We start from the raw sequence: 19,871 nt of genomic DNA on the forward strand, positions 1-19,871 counted from the left end.
AGTTCCTCTATTACCTAATCCTCAAGATGAAGGGGTGGGGGTCTTCTTTAGGGTGGCCCTTGAAACACCAAGAAGTTGTTCATAGTATGTTGGGGGTTGGGCATGGGGTGAGGGGGGATGGAAGAAGAGCCCAGATCTTACAATTCAAGACTTTAGCTTTGGGATGGTAAACCCTGAACGAGAAATTACCTTTTTATTCTTTCTGGTTTCTTACAACAGCAAGAGCAAGACTGAAATTAATGTCTTAATACATTAGTCTGCTAAGAGTTTGAAAAAGAATTTATATCTGTCACGTTTTGCCATGAATTTAAGTGAATGCATAATCTCTGAAAGGGGTATTAGCATGTTTACCTTATACATAGTGTGCAGAGATCTTTTTCTTGTTCATTTCAGGCACCTGTGATAAAGTGGGGAGGATGTCAGGGAGTGGGAAATCCTGAAATGACATTGCATCAGTCCTCTATTGATGCATAACAAATGACCCCAAATTCAGTGGCTTAATACAATGATGTACATTTATTGTCTTTCACAGTTTCTTTTGGTCAGAGATTCAGGAGCATTTTGGCAGGACATTCTGGCTTGGAGGTCCCTTATAGGTTTCAATCACACGTCAGATGAGCTACAGTCATTGGAAGGCTTGACTGGGGCAGGAGAATCAACTTCCACAGAAGCTCACTTAAGTGGCTCACTCCTGTGACTGGCTGTTGGCAGGAGGCCTTGGCTCCTCTCCATAAAGACCTCTCCACCAGACTGCTTGAGTGTCCTCACAGCATGGTAGCTGACTTCCCGCAGAGCAAGAGATCTAAGAGAGAGCAATGCAAAAGTTACAATGACTTAGCTCTGTGAGGTCACCCCTGTTACCTCCACTTTGGTCACATGGACCAGCCCTGATTCAATATGGAAGGAGATTACGCAAAGGATCTCACGGGCAGGGGTCACCTTGGAGTCTAGCTATCACATTCGCACATCAGCTCTGAAATCACATCTGTTTGGTCGTTTTGAAAATTTTCAAACATACACAAAAGTAGAGAAAATAAAACAATGAACTCCCATATGCCCATCATCCATATTCAATAATTATCAAGGAAATTCCATCATTTTATTTTGTAAAGTGTCCCTAAGAAACACATGCCCTTGCCACCTCACCCCCCGAACCCCATATCTTTCACTAACTTTCCTTAGACCCAGTGTTCCAGGCGCTTGCTCTAGATCTCTCTCTCTCTCTCCCACTTCCCCTTTCTGCTAAGTTTAAGGGATGGAAAAGAGACAGATACAAAGAAACAAGAAGGCCCCTTATGCTGGACACCAGACTCAAGTGTGGGTGTCTGCAGTTTAGAGAGGTCACCACAGATACAGTGCTCAGTTCCCCCCCCCTCCCCCCGCTTTTTCCAGCTCATTCAGAGGTAACTATGGCCTTTTCAAATTTTAATGTGCATATAGTCCACCTGGGGATCTTGTTAACATGACGGTTCTGAATCATTAGGTCTAGGGTGGGGCCTGAGAGTCTGCATTTCTAGCAAGCTAATAAGGTGATGCAGACACTGGTAGTCCACAAGCCACCCTTTGAATAGCAAGGGTCTGGAGCTGTGCTGGCCGAAGCCATAGCCACTAAACCACGTGGCTATTTAAATTAATTAAAATTAAATCACATTATAAATCATTTCCTTGGTTTCCTTAGCCACGTTTCAAATGTTCAATAGCCACATGTGACTAGCTACCCTATTGAACATAATCCCGGAAAGTTCCATTCCATTGGATGGCACTGGTATAGAGAATTAACTCATGATACCTTTCCCGCAACTGCCTTCTAGACCAGAACAACTGTCTATTAATTCAAAACAAAAAGAGGACCTTGGCAGTATAAATAGCAACTGTATAAATAGTGAGTGTTTATTTCCTTTTGCTGGAATGGATCATCAACCAAGTGTTCTTAAATACAGTTTGGAAGGTTGTTTGGTCAGCTCAGCATTTGAGCAAAAGACGTTGGATATGTCTATCATGTTACGAGACTGGATGAATTGCTCTTCTCTACACTAGAAGTATTTTTTTCTTTCTCAATAACTAGTACTGGCCATCAGAATCAGAGCTGGAGAATACTGGAGGAAGATACCTATTAAGAAGCTACATTTTGACTCCTTTTTAAAGACTATGCAGCTGGCCACTATTCTTTAGGACAATGTAGTCTAATTTTCTGGGCACAGTTAGGTGTTCTTTTCCGTGATTCCATTTCACATTGTATACATATGTCCTTATAGAACTACTATTTTGTCTGTTCACATGTGTGCTTCTTCATTAGACTGCAAGCTCCTTGAGAGCAGTGATTTGCCCTAGGTCTGGCTCCTAATAGGCATTCAAAATATGTTGAATTAATTTATGATTTAATAATTGCATTACATTAGCATGTTTATTATATGTTAGTCTCAATGGCTGGTGTAGGAGTAAGGATGGAGTAGAGGAGTTGGGCTTGGAGAAGTCACAGCTGTATACTGGCTGTGTGACTTTGGGTATTTCACTTTGTTCTTTCAAATCTCATTCCATTATCAGTAAAAAGGGAACAAGAATAGCACCTGAGCTTATGTCATAGGAATATTTTGGGGGATCAATTGAACTAACAGCTGGGCAAGTGCTTTGTCATTCATAAGTATTGTCTTTTTAAGCATTGTAGTTTTCTCCATGAGAGTTAGGAGAGGCCACTGGTCTTATTGTCAACATATATACAGTTTACCTTGAGCAATTGTCTGCCTGGTTCCCACATTCTAGGGTATTTATTGTCTGTTTGGAACATTCATTCATATTTTCAAGCTCTTCCTCTCTGGCTTAACAATCTTTTACAATTTCAAACTATTTACAAATTTTAAATAAAAATTTAAGTTTAAAAATTTTGTTAATGTTAAAAAATATTTAAATTTTTTTTTAAAAATTGCATTTTCTGGAGAACCCAGTAGTGTTACTAATATCAGCACAGTTTTTTGTAGTTCTTGGGGCCTCTCCAAAAGGAAGGGGCTCTAAAATGAAGCTATCTGGGAGGGGTGGCAATAAAGGTGAGTCCTTTGTTAAGTATTGCTTAAAGCACTGAAATTTAAGCCCTTACCATGGGGTTGAGCCCTTTCTAAATCTAGCAGTTCACCCGTGTTTCCATTTCTGGTTTTCCCTGAAGGTGCTCAATCTGGAGGATTCCTGTTGCCACCCCCCCCAACCCCCACCTGCAGAAGCCCTCGCTCATTTCACTGACCCTTTTACTGACCCTTTTAACTTGCCCTTTAGCATGCTTACCCATTATTTACTGATCAGGAGGCATATAGTTCCTCTTTTTGGACAACTGACATCTGACTCCCCTTTTGCTACTTCTTACCCTTCTCCATCCACCTCAACACTTTCCAGGAGCTATACTTGAGTTGCAGAAACCATAAGGATGTGCATATTAACTAGGGAGCGGAAAAGGAATGACTGGTGTAGGTGGATGGGTGCTATAAACACCTTTCAGTGTCCTGGGCTTCTCGGGCTTGTCAAATAAATCCAAAGGCACCTTGTTTAATCTATAGCTCATGCTCATGATCAGGGTTATTATTCTGCTTCCGTTGAGGTGATCAATCCTGATGGCTAAATCATGAGCACTTTCTTGACTTTTGACACCCACGTATGGTCATCTCAAAATAGTCCTGCATTGAGTCATCAGATAGATGTACGTTGGAAATATTGCTGACAAATAAATTCATGGTTCAAAATGTTATTTCAGCCTTTAGGGCTGAGGTCAGCCTGCAGCTGACCAGACCCTCCCAGACATGGAAGACTGGTTCTAAGGCATTGTAACAAGACAATCTTGGAGGTCCTGCCATGTGGGTCTGGAGAACCAGGAGGTCCTCCAAAAGGAGCTCAGTAATTTTTCTCATTAAGTTTTATCCTAAGTCTGAAAATATTCTCTTTTCCTGTACATGCAACCCTCTCTTTTGATTTCTAAAGGCGTTATATCTAAAATTCTAACTAATGTGAGATTTCACAGTTAATTCAAATGATATGAATCGTTGACTAGTTGGTAGTATATTTCGAAAGTTAATATTCCAGTTTCGGAGGAAGTCAATGCTTTTATGAATTGGGGAAGGGTTATAGTTAAACTAAACGTTAAGCTTATAGTTAAGGATTTTTCTTCTTTATCTAAGGCCATTTGACTAACTCTTGAAGTTCTTACCTATTCATTTATGTTTGAAGTTTCTACTCTTCAACCACTTACTGTTCTTAGCCGGTTCTCAGGCTAATCATGTTCATTGGTCTGGTCCTTACCTATAATGAGAGAAGTTTAGACTACCAGTGCTGAAAGATACCTAAGCAGTGATACCTAAGTTCATACCTGGTTCATGGCAGAGCTGAGTTAACCTGGAGAGGGAGTGTAGCTTTGTGGTTGAGAGCACTGTCTCTGGAGCCAGGCTAGTTGGGATCAAATCCTAGTTGTGCCACTCACTCACTTTGTGACTTGAGCCAGTTACTTAACCTGTAAAATGGGCACACTAAGCATACCTATGTTGTGAGGATTTAATGAGTTCATGCACCTTGCAAAGTCTCTAACACACAGTAGGCGCTCTATAAATGTGGGGAGGTAGGAGTGGACTATGTCCTTCATTCCTGTTTAGGACATCTTTGGAATGCACCATGCCATTTCCAGGGATAGTGCAAAGCAGAGAGAACCAGGGAGAAAACCGTGATCTGTGGCCTGTGCTCTCCAGGGCTTTCAGGCCCAGGTTATGGGCAGAGCAGAGTTCTAAGTGTTGTTGGTGATGAATGGGAGGCTAGGATTAGGAGGCCACAGTGAAGGCTGAGGAGTGAGATGGGCCCAGCGTGAGTAAGAGAGCAGTCAGTTCCTGTTAGCAGGAAGGGCAAGGTCCAGTTCCCCGGAACAGGCAGCAATCCTTAAAACCACGGGGATGGGAGCTCTTGCTGCACTCAGTTTGGGTCAGACCATAGCTAGAGCATCACGATCAGTTCTGGGCAGCTCATTTACAGTCTGTAGTACAGCCAGAGGTTGTTGATGAAGCAGTAAACAGTCCAGGAATCATGTCATAATGTACTGTCTCACAAACATCTGTTCTGCCCCTACGGGAGACCACTGTGTTATCCGCCTTGGGGTGAGGTTGGGTGGAGTGGGATGCAGATATGCTGTAGAAATCGTTTCTTCTCTCTCGGACCTAGAAAGTAAGCATGTGGATTCTACTCAGTGTAACTTTCTGTCAATTGCCTGTTATGTTCAGGACTCTGTGTGGGTGTACGTATGGCCTCTGTGGCCCAAAGGAAAGAGCACTGGGCTGAGTATCCAGAGAGCTGGATTCTAGTCTCACCCCTGTTATCAACTAGCTGAATCACTGTGGATAAGTCTCTCTAGGCCTCAGTTTTCTCACATACAAAGTGGAAGTTATGATACTTGCCCTATTAAAAGTATAAATTCCGGAGCCTCTGATCCACTGAATCAGAATTTTCATGGGAGGAGTCCGGGAAGTATTTTGATCATCAGGACAACGTTCTCCTTGTGTGGGCCTCAGGCTGCCAACCTCAGAGTCTCTAAGGAACTTGTTTCAAAAGAGGATTTCAAGGCCCACTCCAGACTTGCTTAGAACCTCTGGACATGGGGGCTTGAGAATCTGTACTGAAGGTGAGGCCAGGTGATTCTTTATACCCCAAATCTGAGAACCACTATTATAGGATTTTTCTGAGGATTAAATGAGAATGTAGGTGAATACTTTGGTAGCTCATATATGAAGGATGGCTTAGCAATGAGAAAATTTTACTTTGGGAGGAAGTCATAATAACCACTTCTGAAAAGTTGAGTGGCTGAAAAAAAAGTTGAGTGGCAATTAGTCAGAATGTTTGGAACTGCCAAGAGTCATACCTAATAGGTTTCAGAAAGAGAGGTTTTATTCGTAGTTTATTATAGCTAGGACGTTGCCATATTAGCTGTGGTCACTCTAAGCCCACTGCTTCCAAGACTTGGAGAATTGAAACAGTAGTTTGAAATGGCAGAAAAAGGCTTGCAAACCAAAAGTTACCCACCTACTGTGGGTACCACCAGGATGTTTACTTCCCCAATAAGAGGCTTTGAATGAATCAAATTATCACCATCCAATAGGGAACACCCTTTTGAGCAAAATCCCTAGGAAGCCCTTTCCTTTGGCCTTCTGTGTGCCCCAACCCATACATACTTAACTTTGGTATGTGAATTAATCCCCATCTATTCATCTGTGGTTAGAGTAGCAGAGTTAGTTTTGCTCAAGATACGTAACAACTTGGGAGCTGCTTTCTTTGGAAAAGTAAGGAGGGAAAAATCTAAGAGAGTAAGCAGTTTGAGGCCTCTTGGTTTGTCTAGTATACATTTTCACAAGGAAGAGGGAGTAAACAAATGAAGCGTGGCTCTAAAATTTGATAATATAGATTAATATAGACTCCTTTGTGAAACCAATGGATTCCATCTTCCTAGGCACGTGGGCAGACACACATCATATTGCACACATTTCTTGGGGGTAGGGGTCTTCTTAAGGCTTCTCCACGGAATCCTAGATTGAGGACCTTTGTTCTTCTGGGTCTCTAAAGGGAAGAACTGTCCTACTGGGTAGAAGTCTCAGAGAGGCAGATTTCCATTCCATGTACAGAAACATCTTCTGACATTTCGACTGTCCAATAATGGATCTTTCCCATCTTGACATAATGCATTCATCATCACAGGAAGCACTGAAGCAGGGGCTGGATGACTACTTTGCACAGATGTCCCTTCATTTTTCTGTTCATTCATTCTATCGCACACACACCCCCATTCACACATAACAAGAACTTCTGTGAGTATTTAGGAGTAGAAAAGTGAAGTACAAAGATAGACACATAAGAAACTGTCTCTGTTCTCAAGTGCCATGGTTCGGTGACAGAAAAGGAGACACAGATGGTCACAATGCATGGTGGCAGGTGATATAAGAGCCCGTGTGTAAAGGGCTTAGAAAACCAGAGAAGAGAAGGGAGCAAGTTTGTGCAGGAGTCTTATGTAGGGCCAGAGGTTGACCAGATGACCCGTAATCCCTTCCAACTCTGGTATTCTGTGCAGAGCTGGGGCCGAGAAGTGACTTGGTAGGGCTTTATCCATGCCGCTCCAAATACATGTACAATAGTCAGAAAACTAAACCAAAAAACCCCAATGTACTTGCTATGCAAACACAGCTCCAGGACAAGTTTTCCTGCTCCCCTCGCTCCCTGCCTTCCAACCAAATGGTAGCCTCTTAGTTTGTTCTACATAGAACTTCTGGAACTGCTACTGATGCTAAGGTTCTATGTTTTGCAAAGATATCAAGTCACAGGTCTGAACCCTTCCTAGAGATCGTTATTTGAATGGAGCATCATCAGTCTATTATTTTGGCTGGAGAGGTAGGGACTGCCCGTGAGAAAGTGCTGGTGAGGATGAGGAAGGGGGCAGGAAGGAGTGCAGTCAGCACGTCCTCAAACTGAGAGCCATCTCCCCAGGATTGTTCCAGCAACTTTGAGGTATGAAAGCATTTCTTCCCTCCAGGTTTTCCTCATTTCTTTGCCTGCTTCCACAGACAGTACACCCGTCCTCTCTCCCTCCCACCAAGGTCACCACTCAGCAGGTTTTGATAAATGTCATCTTTTTTTGAAAGTCGCCTTGGAAAAAGGCAATTTGACTGCAGTGAGGCAGAACAGGGAGCTGAACGCCAGCCGCCCTTTATCGACCAGAACCCAACCCCAAGAACAAAACACAGAGGAGCATAGCACTGCCTGGGGCTCCCGGTGATGCCGCCTCTCCTGGGGGATCTGTGCACTGTGCAAAAGGCCTGCAGCTCCTGGGTCCTAGGGTCGGGTCTCCTCCTCCCTCTTTCTCTCTCCCAGCCCTTTGTCTTCTGCTACTTGATTCCTGGCTGGTAACTAAAGGTCCCCAACAACGCTCACCGCTCTGGGGGTGGGAGCCCTCTCCACCGTGGGCTGCTGATTAGTGCAGGGAATAAATAACAGCAAGCTAATTATCTCCTGATTGAGGTTTGCCTCACTCACAAGGCCGGGCTGGAGTGGTGATGCCACCGTTGATACTATTCCAAGCATGCTTCTGGGTTCAGGGAAATTTCCATGCCTTTCCAGTCTGGAGACGCGTTCCCTTCGCAGATGCTCTGGAGTTCTCAGTGGAGGTGTCCCCACTCCAGCTTCACCTTGGCATTGAGAGACTGTTTGTGCCAGACCATAATGGGTGTTGGGAGCTGGCTTCTTGTAGGAGCACAGGAAGGCCTTCAGGGAGGTTTAGGGGTGGCCCAAGGTCATGAAGAGATGGGTCCTTAGGGACCACGCTCTCTAGCACTTAGTATCCTAATTACATCTGCTACTCCAACTGCTTGAACAGAGTGGTTGCCGTCAGACCTGCAAGCAGAGGAGAAAAGTGCAAAGAGCACTGGTACAGGACCCAAGAGGGCTGGGTTCTAGTGCCATACTCCTTCGTCAGGCTGGTCCTATGAAATGGGGAGGCATTTCTATGAAATGAGGGGTAGGGAAACCTTGGGCTTTGCCTACCTCTAGAAATATGACTTTATGCCTCTAACTCTGAAATTTGGACTGTGATAGTAAGAAAGCTCCCCATGCCTCTTGGGTCCACATCTCTAGGCCGAGTTTTCCTTTTCCCCATATAATTGCATTCCCCTCTTCCTTTTTTTGACTTCTCTCTCAGTCTTAAAAACTTGTCTTGCCCGGAGGAAGAAGGGGAAGAACAGCTTCTTCACAAAGATTTTAAGTTTCTAGCAGCCTGGGCTGTGCTAACTTAGAACCAGTAGTTATCAGCCTACGAAAAGCCAGGGAGTGGAGGTGACTAATAACTGCTGCGGACCTACTGTGTTCAGAGGAAGAAATTAACTTGCCCCCATCCTCACTCCCAGGCATTTGGCCTGTTCTCAGGCTACAGGCCCTGTCACCATTTCCACATTTCCAACCACCGAGTCCATTGGTGGGAAATTGGAGCGCTGTCTCCTCTTACTGGAAAAACTCACCTCTGCAGGGGGGGGTAAGTCTTCCTATGGCAGAGGTGAGGTGTTAGATAAACTAGATGTTTTCATCGGATGAAGATGAACCCATGAAAGAGCAAACCCAGGCCATGGTCTCCTTGGGGAAAGGGAAGGGAGAAATGGTGGGGCTGCGACGTGCTTGGGCTAAGGAGGAAACCGTCACGTTTAGAATAGTGAAGGATAGGCTTACAGCCTCTGGAGGTACCAAGTGCCTGTGACCTGGGCTGATTTGATGAGAAGAGCCCTCAGGTAGGGGGCAGAAGGTCCCGTTCAACATTATGCTTTATCGCTTCTAAAGGGTAAACTTGGACAATTCATTTCCTTTCTGTATTAGTTAGGGTGAGCTAAATGATGTGACTAATAACCCCCAAGTCTCAGTGGCTTATCACAACAGACGGTGACATCTCACTCACATGGCAGTCCAATGCAGATGTTTGGTTGATGGCCTTCCACAGGTGGTTCAGGAATCCAGCACTGTCCATTTTGTGGCTCTGCAAACTGCTACAGGCTTTGGAATCTTCTACTGGATCCTCTGTGTTCAGTCAGCAGATGGGGGAAGAGACAGGGAGTATGCAGAATTGTGTGGCAGGTTTCATGGGTCAGGTCTGGAAGTGACATTCATCACTGTGCCCACAATCCACTGGTCAAAGCTCAGTCATATGACCATATGTGGCTGTAGGGGAGGCTGGGAAATATAGTCAAGCTATGCACCTAGGAGGTGAAAGGAAATGGTTTGGTAAACAACCAATCAGTCTCTAACATACCTTCTTAGAAATTTTGTTTCTGAATTTATCAGTAGGGCAAAGGGCCTCTACTTTATCATCTCCACAAAGTTAGCATGAATATAAAATAAGAAAACAGATTAAGAAAGAGCTTTAAAAATGCAGAATGAAGAATATACACATAGTATAATCTGCTTTTCAGATTAATTTAGAAATAACTTCAAAAACACTGGCTCTTACTCTATTGGAAACATTAATTAGAAGTGCTGTTATTAGGACAGATATCATGGGTTATGTGACAAGTGTCTGAATGGCTGTGATTTCAATATGTGATAAAGATGAGTTCTTTAATAAATCCAATCATTTTAAAAGATTATAAGATGTGATAAAAAATACAGTGAATGTTTAAATTAAAAAATTATTACAGTAAAAGACACATTGCCATTAATCTCCCTCAAATTACCCCCGTTTCAAACACACTTATCCCATCATTCTTGCCACTTTCTGAAGCAGTTCTGGAAGTCCTCTTTCATGAATATCTTTAGTTGTGCTGTCGTGGCTGCCTCGATGTCCTAAATTGATTCAAAACGTTTACCTTTCGTGGTCATTTGACTTTGGGGAAGAACCAGAAGTCACATGGTTCCAGATCTGGTAAAGAAGGTGGATGAGGACACACCGTAATACTTTTTATTTGACAGAAATTGCCGTACCAGAAGCAATATGTGACACGGAGCCTTTCTGTTGTGATCACAAAATACAGTGAATGCTACTGCTGAGTGCCGTCCAACGGAAAGGCGGGGATCTTCAATACGGGAAGCTGCGCATTGAACCTTATGTAGTGACAGTGTGTGACAAGTTTCAACTTGTTCGGTACAGTCAGTTGGGTGTGAGCTACGGTTGGGAGAAAGTGTGTTTTGAAGTGTGACATAAATCATCCTCTATCATGACAACGTTCTGTGTCACAAAACACTTCTGGTAAACGGGCAATTTCTGTCAAATAAAAACATTACTGTGTGTCCTCATCTACCTTATTCACTGGTTTTGGTACCGTGCGACTTCTGGCTCTTCCCCAAAGTCACAATCAGTCATGACATCGAGGCAGCCTCGACAGCGCAATTAAAGACACGAAAGAGGACTTTCCAGAACTGCTTCAGAAAGTGGCAAGACAATGGGATAAGTGTGTTTGAAGTGAGGGGGAGTGTTTTGAGGGGGATTAATGGCAATGTGTCTTTTACTGTAATACATTTTTTTAAATATTCACCATATTGTTTGATCACACCTCGTGTAGACCGTGCCCTTCTTCTCCCCTTTCCCTTTGATTTGGTTGAAGGATTCAGCCAGCAAGGCTGATGTGGTCAGCAGTCCTGGGGCCAAAATTGGGCCAGTCTAACCAGCCTGTTTGGTGAGTCTGAGACAGAGAAGATGGTGTGTGTGGTTTGGAGATTGATTGCAAGTAGAGGAATCGAGAAAATAGAAAGTATATTGAGGATAAGGGGAATCGTGTTTCTCATGGTTAATGAAAGGAGTTACATTTATAGAAAGGAAAGAAGCCCAGTGGTATTAGATCAAAATTGGGATAATTAGTTTGAACTCATGTTTTTAACATAGGTAAATAGATGTCGATGTGTGTGTGTGTACATATATATTTCTAGCTCTGTTTGCTGAAGGGTCCTAGAAGCGATGATGCCCCAACAGCAGTGAGCACACCAATCACCCAGATCTCAGCTCCTAAATACCATGTTCCACTAAAAGGAACCAGGACTGACCTGCAATTACTAGATGAGCCTAGAGCATCTTGTTGTCCTAGAAAGTAAAGAAGTGCTCAGAGAATAATAGGAACATGTCAAAAGGACACGTAATCCTGCTTGAAGGGGCCCCCACAGGCCAAGTCTTGGACAAATTAGACATCAAAATAAATTTTAGTATTAGTATTATAACCCATTAAATAAAATAGAAATAAATGAGTTAATACAGATATAAATAAATAAATAGGGAGACGGGAAGGCACTACCTTGTGTTAGAATGCCAATTGATAAATACAGAAAAAAAAGATGAAATTAGAAAATTACCATTTGGCAACCATACTAGTAATAAATGATTTAGGCAAGAATCATCGATGGGTGCAAAAACTTGGGGGTGAATGTTCGATGAGGAACATATTTACACAATTTCAAAGTCTCTCCCCCATAATACTTTTAAATTTAGTACACGATACTTATTAATTGACTTTACAGTGGAGAAACTTGGTTGACATCATCTTAACCAAGTGATAAAAATTAACTTCCCTGAAGCAGGACAAATCATTGTGTGCCCCTTGTGGAGAGGAACTGAGAACACGATGTCACTTCTGTACCATTCCTGACAGAACACACAACCTGAATCCGCGCATCAGGAAACATCAGCCAAACCCAAGCTGAGGGACATACTACAGGGACATACTACAAAGTAACAGGACTGTAATCCTCAAAACTATCAAGACCACAAAAGACAAGGAAAGACCGAGGAACTATTGCAGATTGAAGGAGACTAAAAAGACAACTGAACGGAACCTGGATTTGGTCCCAGGAGTATAAACAATGTTATTTGAATAGGGTCCCGGGATTAAATGGTGGTTTTGTATCAGTGTTGGTTTCCTGACTCTGATGTTGTCCTGTGGTTACATTTCCTTGCTTTTAGGAAATACACACTGAAGTGTTAAGGGCTAAGGGGCATCACTCCTAAATGGATCAGAAATGACATATGTACGTGTGTATGAAGGGGAAGTGAGGGAGGGAGGGGACATATGCACAGTGAGGCAAGTGGGGTAAAATTCAAAATGTGAAACACATCGAGGAACTGAATAAAAGGAATACAGGAGTGCTTTGTATATTTCTTGCAACTTTTCAGTAAATCTGAAATTATTTCAAAATAAAACATTTTAAAAGCTCCTAGAATGTATAGCATACAGAACGTCTGTGCCTTTGGACTCAAGCAGGAGAGACAATTGGTGAGAGTTGGAAGGTAAGAGGTGAGAAGCAGTAAAGTGTCATAGAAAGCAAACAGGGTTTGGGATAAATGACCTAGATTGGGTCCTGAGCTTGTCACCTACCAGCTGGGTGATCTGGAAAAAGGCACTTCCCCTCTCTGAGCCTCCTGCGTTAGTATGCGTCTCATAAGAGTGCCATGCGGCTTAAATAATAGTGTATGTGACAGTCCTTTGTAAGTTACACAACCAGAGACTGAGTCTAAATCATTAGGAGCATCTTCTTTCTTCCGGAAAACGGTAACTAATGAATGTAAAACTGTCCCTTCAGCCCTGACACCCCTTTCAGTGCTTTACCCAGTTACCAACACAAGGTTGTTATTCTCAGAGAGATGACTCCCTTTACGGACTGAGAACTGAGGAGCCCCAGCACCTGGGAAGGAGGAGGGTTGATGGCAAAGCCACCAGGGATTGCCCCGGTGCGTTTGTCTGTGTGTGTGTGTGCACACGCACGTGCGTCCTGGAAGCCTCAATTCTAGGCGCCTTCTCTGTGAGCAGAGACCCTGTGAGGACGGATGAATGCTGTGATAAATTCATAAACATCGGCTAGCGTGGCCTGGGTAGTCCCCTTCTAGAAGGAAACCCCTTTGCTTTCGTGCACACAGTGTGATGATACAAACCATTCTCTGGCAACTTAGGAATCAGGGTCCTAACGCCACGTACCACAGGTGAGCTGGTAGATAGCAGCGCGGTAATAAAAACCATCATTCCTGTTTTACACACTTGTCAAAGCCACTCACCTCTCCAGCATTCCCTCCTGTGAGCCTTAAAGCTACAGCGACCTGCGAGGCAAACACTGCTCTCAGCATCTTTTCACAGGTCACAATAGCCTATCAGTCAGAGAGATCAGGACCCTCCCAGTGGACAGGGCTAAGAAATGGCGTCAATGAGATATCAAGTGACCCCCTTCACCGCAGACACTCTGACGTCATTGGCACCTCTCTCACTCCCTTTCTTGCCCCGATGGGGTGCTGCTTCCTGTGCCCGTGGCTTCTCAGCGCTCTTCTGCCACAAGGATCCCTGCCCAGAAGTGCCCTCTGCTAGGGTTCCCTCTGCAGGCTGTCTGGTCACCCCCACCCCCCACATTCCATCTGGAACCACAGGGGTTTGACTTCTTAGCGCCTGCTGCTTAAGGCTGTTCTGGAGCCAAGAGAGAAGAAAATGAGGATAAGGCTTTCCTGCCAGTGGCCTTGGGAAGCTGGCCCCAGAATTCATTTATGTGCCTCTTTGATCCTCGGGCCCGTGGCTGTGTCATCGCAACACTGGCCTAAGGAGCAATGCTTAATTCCTTCTAATTCACTGCATCCCTCTGAATCGGCAGGGAGGAAGCTGCAGCAGTGCCAGGTTATTACTAGGTTTCCTTTACCCTACGCTCCTCTGGGATCCAGAGAGACAGACAGACAGAGCAACATCAGACAGCAGAGCCCAGCCAGTCGGCTCGATCACTTGGGAAGCAGCTGCTCCTGACCTGACAGAGGCTCACAGGAGAAGGGCTACTTCTGGTAGCAGTGGTGTGACCAGCGTACATTCTGATTGCCCCCAGGTTCCCCTGTCTGTTCCAAGAGTCCTGAGAAAGAGGGATCGGTTTATTGGGACATGCTGGAAGGGTCAAGGGTGATCCACTTGATTTCAGTCAGTGGCTTTTGGACCTTGGAGCCAAGGCTCTGTGGTGGAACAGAACCAACACTGGTCACCTGGGAGTTGGCAGACCTGCTCTCAACTGTGCCTCCAGCCAGCTGGATGTCCTTGAGCAAATCCCTTCTCCTCCCTGGGACACAGTTTCCTCATCTGTAACATCAGGAATCAATGCTAAGGGCCCTTCTGGCCTTTTATGTACTTCCGGCTATATCCTTTGGCCAGCTCTTTAGGGCTGGAGCTGGGTCTGAAAAGAACTCAAGTCTGAGATTCAGGCCTTTGGACTCCTGTGCTCTGTTCACTGCTGATTCCGGAAGCGGAGGCTATGGTGGGGTGTTTGGGGAGCAGAGGGCACTGTGCACAGCCTGGTCTCTGTCCTGCAGGGTGGGGCAACTGCCCAGGAACCCAGCAGCTGAATCCAACAGGACTCCCAGCAGTTGGTGGTGTTTTTCCTGGTGGTGCTGGGGGGTGCGAAGTGGAGGCAGGAGGGAGGGGGAGCCCAGCAGACCCCACAACTCCACTGATGAGTGAAGTCTGCACCAGCAGCCCAAGAACATATGCCTGAGAGACCCTGGGACTATATTATCTCTCAGTATGGAACCAGAGATGAACAGAGTGAACTAAAACGAAGCGCTTGACAGCAGTCAGCCAGGCATATCCGAGCTTGCTTTCTCCCTCCGTAAAACATGGGGCACGTCTCAGGATACTTTGGAGGTCTCCTCCAGCCTTGACACTTTATAACTCCCAAAGTGAAAAGCCAGTTCATTAAATAATGCGGAGCTCCCCTCTTGGGGTCGGGCATAGTGGACAGTTTTCCTCCTGCCTTGGGTGACTCCCAGCCGACCCGCTACCTGGCAGAGGGAGAGAGACTGAGAACTATCAACCCTTCCCTCCCTCCTTCCACCACTTGCCATTCCCCAAGGGTCAGAGCAACCCCTACCATCTCCCCACCCACAGGAAACCAAACCCAGTTAAGCACAGGGGCACAGAGAGGTGGGCCTGGGGCCAGCAGAAACAGCTGCCTTACGTGTCATCTTGCTGTGGGGGTGGGGGGAGCTGGACTTTTAAGGTCTCCTCTGAGACCAGAGTGGGTAACCTGAACCTCTTTCCTGCCTTTCTAATCCCCTGAGAGAGAAGACTCAGAGGGTCTGCGTGGGCCAGGTCAGGGCCAGCCAGAAGCCACGAGTCAGAGACTGGCTGTCCAGACTCTGGGCTGGAAGGAGCTCAGCATAGGGCAGCCCCAGAGAGAAGCACAGCCCAGCGTGCCAAAGAAGGCAGCCACCAGGCCGCTTCCCCTGCAGACAGACAGGCTATTGATCCTGTGTGTGCACCCCTCCCTCTCTCCACTTCATGGCACAGCTAATGGCCTGGAAAAAACTGGCCAGCTGTTCCCCAGCTGTGACATAATGAGCTCAGGGACGATCAATGCCCGTTCTGGTCTCTAATTAGGCCAGGGAGCTGGCTGGGGTGAGAGTGCGGCCTGTTTCCTGAGGGCACCACTTCCACTCCAGTCCCCAGCTGCTGTCTGCTGGCAGCCACCTGGGCCCACGCATCTGCACCCTGGAGGAGGGGCAGGGCCATAGAGTGGCCCTGGGGAGTCTTCTGACCCAGAGCTCCTTCTCTAGCAACAGAAGCAGGGACACCACATTAGGTGGGCGTGGACCAGCTGGTGGGGAGAACTCGGCCTGCATGTGAAGCTTCGGACTCCCAGCTCGCTGTCACATCCCTCTCTCTGTCTGGTCTGTCACTCTGTATAGTGGCCTTCAATCCCAACCTTCCAACCCCCTGCCCCTGAGACCCTGCCCAGGACTTTCCCCAGCCTGGGGCTGCAAGGAAGAGGCTGGTAGCAAGTTTGGCTCCTAACCCAGCCTCCCTCTGCTATTTATACCCTCAGTCCAGGGAGGGATGGATCAGATTCTCAATGTTCTCCATGCGGAGGAGGAAGTGAGGGTGGAGAGAGAGATGGAAAGGGAAAGGTGTATACTGAGGCAAAGAGGCATAGAGGTGGGGGAGCAGAGGCCCATGGCAAAGAGGCCGAGACTTGGAGAGCTCTGAGAACAGGGTACGGAGAGCAGATGAGAGAGATCAAAAGAGGGAAGCCAAATAAGAGACAGAAAAAGTGAGAAATGGAGCCATCAGGGAAGAAAGAGGAGACGGGATGCAAGGAGCAGGAGACACCCTATGCTGGGTGGGGTCAGGCCCCAAGCGCCAGATCAGAAGCCCCATGGGGAAGCTGAGGTGCTGGGCAGACTGGGTCCAGGGGCCTGGTGTGAAATTACAGGAGTCAGGAGAGAATGCTTGGGGTCAAAGAAGCACAGGGAACAGAGCTGGTCTAGAGGGAAGGTGGGGGTGGGGGGGTGGCGAGTCCAGAGACGGGAAGGCCAGGCAGGAGCCCTCCCCTAGAGTCAAGGCTGTGGGCTTTGCTTTCTGGGGGTGCAGGTGTAGGCAGGGAGCTGGAAGCAGGACTCAGAGCCATGTGGGGAGGAGACAAGGTGACATAGGGTGTCTCCTGGAGTACACAGGCAGGAGGAAGGGGTCTAGGCTTTCTGCAGCCTCCACTTTAGGGTAGCCGAGTCTGGCCCTATGGTTTTGGGGGTTGCTTGGGCCGGGAAGGGACAGTCTTCAGCCAGCCTCCAGCATCATACCATTCACACAGTTGCACACAAACCAATCAGATGGAGCCCCTTAGAAAGGTCTTTCTGGGGCCCAGTGGACCCTGGTCATCGGCCTCTGGGCCACTTCCCAGTCCCAGGACTGAATTTCCTTCTGACTGTGATTCCCAGAGGAATGACCTGGTTTGTGGAGAGCAGAGGTACCCACTGCTATTTCCTGCACCCACTCCCTGCCCCAGGGCCTGACTCTTTCATGCGGTCAGGGCCCTAGAGAGAGAAGCCACTCAAGGACAGCAGCTGCTGTCTCAGACTCCAAATCTAGAGCTGCAGAGGATATTAGAGAGCGTCCACAGGCGTAGTCCAACCCCTCATTTGAAGCTGAGGCTCCGAGAAGCTAGAAGAGTAGCCCCCAGTGTACTGCTCACTTATATGGATGCAACCTCTGGACTCTGAGCTCACTGCTCCTTCCAGGATCCCAGCCTGCCCATTTCTTCCTAACCACCTCCTAGTGGGAGTAGGAGGGATTTTTCTCTTGGGAGCCTTGGCCCTCTTGCCTGGCCCTCCCAGTCGAAATTGTAGGAGGTCAAAAGGTGAAAAGTCGGGGCCAACAGGATAGCAAGTACCCCAGGAGGGACAAAGCCGGTGGGTTTGGAACGAAGAAGCCTCTTTCCCCCACACCCTCAGATTGCAGTTGACGCTTTACAGCTCTGTGGCCAACACTGCCCTCTTGTGGCTGCTGGCTGACAGGGCGGCCTGGGGCCCTGAAACCGAGCCGTTGGTTCTTCTTTCCCCGTCCAGGTCCTCACCATCCAAGGACCCGTGCCCCAGTGCAGGGCTGATTTAGACCTCCAGGGCTACCTTTCCAGACTAGACCATCCAAGAGACCGAGCTTTACTCACCATTATCTGATAGGGTCCTCGGATAGGTGAGCGAGGGCTGACTGCTCCCACCCTCTGCAGGGCTACTCACAAGACGTCCCTGAGGAGTCCTAGGTCTGAGAGTCGGAGGCTTCCTTGGACATAGGGACATGAGAGTTGAAGGGGGAGGGTCCTGTTTTTTGGAGGGTCTAGAATGCAGGGTGAGCACTTTGGAGGAAAGGAAAATGTCTGGGAAAGAGGTCACAGAGCCCATATCCCTGTACCCAGCAGCGGTGCCCAGTCTGGAGAAGGAAGGGTCAGGCTGCCCCAAGGCTCAGTGGGGCGGAAGGGGCTGAGGACCGGTTACTTAGGAGGGACTGCCCAGAGACGTAGAGCAGGGGCGCCCCCCAGAGTCAGAGACCAGGCACTGCTGAGAGTTCCCAAGTTGAGAAACCCAGCCCAGCTCTTCAGTTCATAGGCTAGAGCTGCGGATCTGGCCTGAGCTGGGTGGCTAGTGCTAGAACGAGCAGCTGGATGGTCCAGAGTGCCCTGTCCCTGCACGTCAGGCTGGGCAGCTTCTTATGACGCCATGAATCTAGAGGGGAGAATTTGCAGGTACTCGAATTACCACTCCACCCTTGGTCTCCTCCCCACAGAATGGACGTGCAGGTCACTTCCGGGGACGTGGGCAGGTGCTCTGAGAGCCCACCTGGGAAATATGAGTATCATTTGATCTCTGCCTTCCTTCTTCTCTGACCCCCCCTTTCCTCTGAGTTCACCCTGTGGTGTATTCACAGACACTAACGCCTTGATAACCCATATGCTTTTTTTTCTCCTCCCTCTGGGCCTGAAATCCCAGCTTGAGTTCACCGCCTTGCTCTGGAACTTGTAAGTTCAGTAGATACATACTGAATGACTCACTAAAAGACAGGAGGTGGGCAGCTCTGTGGCCCTATGTTTCCTTGCTCAGAACATTTTACTGGGCTGATTCTTCCGTCTGGCTTACCAGGCCTTCCACATTCCAGCCAACCTACCTCTCTAGTCTCACAGGCAGGTTATTTTTCAGTCAAACTGGACAACTCGCTGTGTCCTGACATTCTGTAAACTTGCCTGTCCCCATGTTCTTCCTAGGCCTGCATCTTCCACCTGGACTACTCGCCTCCTCTCCTCCTTCAATTACTCCCAGTTAAAATCCTACCCCTGTTTTAAGACCCATGCCAATTTCTTCATGAAGTCTGTCTTCATGAAGTCTTTCTTCATGAAGATTTCCTGAGGGAGTGTATTCACTTTATCCTTTGAATCTCCACAGCACTTTGACTCCCCTTTGAAGTTATAACCTGCTTCATCTCTATTCTAGATTATAAGCCCCAAAGGGCAAGGTCTGTACGTGTTTCATCTGTGTATCCCTTTCTCTTGCCCCCCTATCCAGAGCTTTGCATATAGCAGGTGCTCAATAAACATACCTGGAATTAAGTGAAATAAAGCCTGCAGTCCGGGCTGCTGGGAGCTGAAGGGGGTGGGAGGGGGTGCTCCAAGGCTTCAGGAAACCGGAGGAGTGGTCTCAGAACGGGGAGGCAAGGACCTGTACAGTAAGGTGAGTAGGGAGTCTGGGCCTCCTCAGAACCTTGCCAGTGAGGAGAAGTACTTTGCTGAAGAGAAGTGGTGGCTGAGAGGGCCTTGGAGATGTGGTGGGTTGAGGAAGGACCCCGGATGTTGGGGGAACTACAGATCGGCTCCAGCGCCGGGTATGATGGACCCCCGACTGTCTGCATTCTTAGTGACAGGCAGAAAAAGGGGTAGGAGTCTGAGGCTTAGATTCTGCTCACATCTCCACCTTCTAGCCGCGTAGCCTCAGGCGAATTACTTCCCCTCTTTGGGGCTATTCATCTATAAACGTGGTACCTAACCTCCTAGGACCCATTCAGCTCTGCTATTCTACTCCACGTCGAGGTTCTGAAGTAGAAGGGTAAAGCTCAATGGGGATTTGTACATGACCT

Source organism: Rhinolophus ferrumequinum, chromosome 22, assembly GCF_004115265.2.
Source record: "Rhinolophus ferrumequinum isolate MPI-CBG mRhiFer1 chromosome 22, mRhiFer1_v1.p, whole genome shotgun sequence".
Classification (NCBI taxonomy): Eukaryota; Metazoa; Chordata; class Mammalia; order Chiroptera; family Rhinolophidae; genus Rhinolophus; species Rhinolophus ferrumequinum.